The following is a 5,831-nucleotide window of genomic DNA, read 5'->3' as shown; positions in this document are numbered from 1 at the left end:
CAGCAGGAGGAGGAGGAGTGGTCGGGAGGTGGGGACTCCTCCCGGGGCGGGAGGGGGCGGCCCCGGCGCTGGGCTGGTGGCGGTGGCGGGCGGCGCTCCCGCGGCGGGGAAGGGGCGCTCGGGACCTGCCGGGCGGGTCCGCGGGGCGGGACGGGGCGGGCACCGGGCATCCCGGGGCTCTGCCGGCGGGCGGCGGCTGCCATGTGCCCGTGGAGGGCTGGGATGGCGTGGGAGAGCCTGCGGCTGCGGGCTGGGAGGTGCCGGCTGAGCTGCGGCTCCCGGGGCCGGAATCTCTCTCTTCCCGCGGGGTGCGAAGCGGGACTTTGCCATCGCGACCGCGAGCTGAAGAGAAAGAAAGTTGGTGTGCGTCCTCTCTTCGAAAAGAAACTTCTAGTGTTATTGATGCTTTCCGTGTGAATGCGGCGTTTTATAAGCTAAAAATGCGTGTCAAGGATGCCTTTGGTGCTGCGCGCTCCTGCACGCATTCCCTCATGTCTGTTGTTGATTAGTTTTGCTTTTTTCTCTAGTCTTATGCCCTGGTCATGCAAACACGCATGAACTTAACGTACCTATGAGTGATTCGTGCCTAAGTTTAATACGGAACTTTTTGATTGTGATGTCTTCTAGATAGGGACATCATATTTTCCCGTTTGTGATTGGTCTTACGGGCTCAGCTGTAGGTCCCCATGGCAAAGAATGTGTAACAAATTGGAGGAAATGTTGAGAAAATCAACCTATGTTTTGAACAGCTTAGCTGAGCTATAGTGTTTACACGCTGAATGCTTAAAAAGAAATACAAACAATGTTGATTCCTTCCAAGTCCCTTGAGAGGGAAGAATAAACTTAATCTTCCTCACTTATATAGGGCGGAAACTGAGAAGAAGCAAGTAAATGGTGAGTCAGAGTCAGTGCTCTGTGCCTTGGATTCGCAGGGTTACACTTGTGCCTTTGCACAAATGCCTTTCCAGCTGGAAAGGATGGTTTCCAGAGCACTTGGTGGCGGTCTGTACAAGCCTGTAGTGATCAGATATCCTCTCAATGACCTGGACAGACATGGGCAGAGAAAAGCAACATCCTCCAAGAAACAGGTGTCTGTGAACATAAGCAAGTAACCCTGGGTAAGGCTGTAAAAATGCCTTTACCCCACATTGATTGCTCATTGTCTTCTCCTGTAGTTGCCACAGAGGTGTTAGTCAGGTGAGCGTGTGAAGGGAGGTAGGTGATTCATGCTGTAGACGCAGTGCATTTGGAAAAAGTGTTGTGTATCCAGATCAAAATTCTGATTTTGCCACTTGTAGCAATCCTACAATAGCAGAGACACCCAAGTAGTTTTCCTTTTATCTGCAGGTTCAGTAAGTGAGTCAGATACAGTGAGCAAGGAAAATGACAAATATCCACTCAAGATAGGGTACAAGCATCTGCTTTTCTGAATCTTGAGGACCTGTGATGTACTTCAGATCTGCTGGTTGCCTCTCCTAAGTGAAGTCCCTGTCGGGGTTATCAGTGACATGATGCTGGATGTGGAAATGGGTGTTAGAAGGAGAAGGGAAAGGTGATGTGTGTGGGAAAGTGGATTGTCCTGTTGTTGGTTGATTAGGTTGTTACTAAGGGATCCTACCTGGTGGAAGAAGACAGCCTGAAGAGTCTCTCGTGTTTGGCATGCACATGGTTAATATGGCATGTTGGAAATCTCCTCAGTAACTTCTGCTGTTTACCTCAATATAAAAGACAGGCCAGTTTCTGTGAACAGTAATGAAGGATTAGGAGTTTTGAATATAATTGTATAAAAGCAGCAACAATCCAAAGGAGAGGCTTCTTATAGGCACAACCTGTTTTACTATCCCCAGATCAAGCAGCATAGTAATTTGCAAAAAGATGAGGCAAATTGCCTGAAAAAAAAATTATTTCTTACAAAAGGCAGTTATTTCAGAAGGTCTTGGTTTCTCCCCGGGAAGTGACAGCCCCCCATGGCAGCATCACAAACAGCTTTTCATAAGAGAAAAAGGTAATGCCTTTACTACTCCACTGGACAACTTTGTAAATGAGGCTCTGCTTGTGATTTTACTATCAGTGCAGCTTCAGATGTGGTAGTGAAATAAAATGAAATCAGTACCAAGTGGGTTCAGATATGGGATAACTTCCAAAAAGCAGCACAAACTATACTTTGTTTTTTCTTGTCTTTTTTTTTCCTAATTTTTTTGTCATTTTAAGGCTATGTGTTTTATCAGCCCGATGCATGCTATTTTTCTTTAAGTATACCCAGTCCTACTTGTTTCATTGCCATGTCCCTCTTCAAAATGTGCTGTAATGGGAAGCAGTGACAAATAACAGCTCTTTGCACTTTGATCTAGGCAGCATGTCACTTCAGTACACATTAAAAATGGCATTAACCAATCCAACCATGACTTTCTGAACTGGAGTTCCTGGGGTGTATACCTAATTTAGGTATAGTGTAATATCATTCACAAAGGCATTTCTCATGCATATTCTCAAAAATACCATAGTGGCCAAAGCATTTCAAAAAGGAATTCATCAGCAGAAGTTTACACAGAAAGGAACTGTTTTGGAACAAAAAACCCCCAAACCCCAAACCTGATGGGAAATGTACTTTGTGGCTGGGGCCCTCTGCAAAAAAAAAATTAAAATAAGAGGAAAACGAACTTGTTGGACTTGTTGTGTGACACTTCAAAGATCGAGGCATATCAGCATAGCACTTGTCTAGGTAAAGAGCCGACTGGTTGGCTGGCTGCCAATGCCAATCTGGTGGTGAAAGATACTTAAAGAGGGAGAGGATGGGAAAGAATGGAGACAGTGAGTGTGTGGGACACTTTATGCTATGGAAAAGAATAGGATGGGGTAGCACAGCTAGGATTTGCTAATGGCTATATTATGTTTTTAAAAAGAAGGGACATAAAGATTTATTGGAAAGGAACAGTGACTAACTAGCAAAGAATCAAGTGTCTGTCAGATTTCTGTGAATTGCCCATGGCAAATTAATCAGAATAAGTAGAGAGAAGTTTTTTACACATCCAGCTCGAGTTAGAATCCACAAGATGAGCCTGGAGCCTGTTTGATACAGAGAAATATCCACTATTTCTTGTTTTGGCTTCAGCTGCCTGGGGAAGAAGTTAATCTGTTTAATGATGTAAAAAAAAAAAAAAAAAAAAAAAAAAGGCAATTGGTTTGTATCTTCTTTCAATCTGAACTGAAAATGCCATAGCTTTTGGGGTGTAGCAGAAATCAGTTTTATTAATTACTTCCTCCATCAGTTTTAAATATTTAGAATAAGGTGTTTAACCTGCTGATTTTTTTTCTTATTCTTTGTTGAAAGAGTAATTGAAAGAACCTCTGGCAATATTTCCTAAATCTTTGGCTCCCAGATAGTGCAGACTAATTGACCTTTCTCTACCAGATATTTGATCTTCAGTGCAGTTAGTGAAGCCAGTGGAACTTTATGAAGGGATGCTGAATCTAGGTTTAGTTTTGTCAAACATGTACCTGTGGTAAGGCTCTCTGGGAAATTAAGGCTCTGAGGTGGAGCAGGTTATCAGAGAGGTCTATCCTTTATTGCTCTTCCTTGTTTAGGTGGATATCTAGCCTGATAGTGTGTTTTGGAAATGGATTTATTTTAGTCATCTGAAACACAATGCACATGTTGAAGTCCTGTTACCTGGAAACAAGCATAGAAAATATAGACAAGCATAGTAAATTGAAATTATTGTGGCCATTGTCGACAGGCTCTTTTCTCTCTCTTTTTTTTTTTTTTTTTCAGATACACTAAGAGATGTGCATGCACATAAAAACACAGAACCTGTCTGCTAGGATAGACTTGATGTTTTCACAAAAATGATGTTGGTTTTCTGAATAAGGGTTGGTGGTTTTTTTTGTTTGGGTTTTTTTTTGTTTGTTTTTTGTTTTTTGTTTTTCTAGAATGTTTTAAGAAGTACGTGGAAATAAAGGTAAAAAACAATGTAAGAGTAGACCTGCAGAGCCTGGGCCATCCCAGAGAAAAAAAAAAAAAAAAAAAAAAAAAAAAAAAAAAAAAAAAAAAAAAATCAAAGAAAGATGTAAAGAGCTCAAACAGCCAATGGCTTTTCATAAAATAAGCTCTCTCCTTGTTTCCCCCCACACTTTTGGCATTTAAAATGTGGTTTTGATTTGACTATTCAGAGGCAAAGAGGAACTTCTCTGTGTAGAATTACTTTACTACAACCACGAATTTCATGGTGCTGTTGCTGCAACCAGAGCTTGAGGGCCAGATCCAGCTCCCAGTGAGCTTGGCTGGGGTCTTGCCATTGACAAGAGTGAGGGATGAATCAGGCCTTGGGTGAGGCTGTTGGAAACACCAGCTGGAACAGCCAGTGCTCATATGTTGGTGACATTCATCTGGAAGCACAGCAAACAGGGCTCAGAGGTATTTCTTCACCCAGCATACGAGTAGCCATCCTAACCCTTTGCAGCACTGCCATCCATTCATGGCACTCAAATACCATGAAAATGGGTGTGGTAAAAATGTCTTCATAAATGTTGTTTAAACCTCCTGTTGTTTGCACAGTGGCTTTGTGATATTGTGACTTAAGAAAAAGAAAACCACCTCAAATAGTTAAACCAGTGTATTGAAAATCTGTTGCAATCTGGACAAAAAATGTCCTTCTTATATCTTCTTGCTCTGAAGAGCTGTGCAATGGGTCACAGAAATTATTTTGGTTATGGAAAACAATGGAAAACTTCTGGAAAAATTTAAATGCGTGTTGAGTGTTGTTCATTACTGCTTATGTTTTGTCAGACTGAAATTGAACTTTGATTTTGATTAATTTGTTAGAGAAAATGGAAATTCTGGCAGGTTTTTATAAACTATCTAGAGAAGCAGATTTCATTTCCAAACTGAAAAATTGAGTAATGTGATCCGACAACCTTGTGTTTAAAAGTCTCAAGTGCATCTAATGCACCTGGGAGCTACTTTCTTACTTTTTATTCTTCTTATAGCCCTTTTGGGGCCAATGCTTCTCCAGGTTAATAACATCCTTTGGGAAATGGGATTTTCATCCTTTACAGAGCACTGCCCGTGGTCTTCATTTCACTTAGCAAACTTTTGCAGCAGGGGATGGACGAAGAGTAGAAAACTAAACCTTTTCCAGGCAGCCCTGTTAAAAATAGAGTTGTTCCCTAGCAAGGGGAGGAGGAAGCCCTCCTGCTCTCCTAACCACATCTGAGCCAAGTGCCCAGCTGGAGTGGGTGGAACTTGAGTGTTGCCTCAAGGGAGCAGGTGGGAAATTTTCTTTCACGGTTTTGTTCAGTGTTTGTTTTTGGTGATGGGTCTCTTGCAATGTGCCTTAGATACATAAATGGCCAAGCAGAAATTGAAAGTATGACCCTGTTTTACAGTGCCCCTGGGTTTTTGTAGCAGCCCTTTGGTCGGCTTGTATCCAGTCTTATTCTTGTGCTAAGGTTGGTTATTTCTCAGCGTGATGTTACAGCAGCCACTTTCAATCTTGATCTTGCATTGCAGGTCTGACAGTCCTGGTGTTCTGCAGATATCTCAAACATACCCATGCTGCAGGCAATTTTTCTTTGTTCATCACAAAGCTAACTTTTGTTCAAAGCATTCACTGAATTTTAGACTCAGGCTCTCAAAACCACTCATATGTTCAAGTACAAGTGCATTTTATCAAAGCTCCTTCCCAAAGGGGGCTTTCAGCAATGACATACTGAAGGTGTCAGCGTAGCCACCAAGGGCACAGTTGACTCCAAAGAAATGTAGAAGCATTTGTTTTCCCAAGTAGTTTGCAAGTACGGAGGAGGAAAAGAAGTAAGCAACAAGTCTTGGAGAG

This window comes from Erithacus rubecula, assembly GCF_903797595.1.
Source record: "Erithacus rubecula genome assembly, chromosome: 3".
Classification (NCBI taxonomy): domain Eukaryota; kingdom Metazoa; phylum Chordata; class Aves; order Passeriformes; family Muscicapidae; genus Erithacus; species Erithacus rubecula.
The sequence above is the reverse complement of the archived record's forward strand: the minus strand, read 5'-3'. Positions refer to the sequence as shown.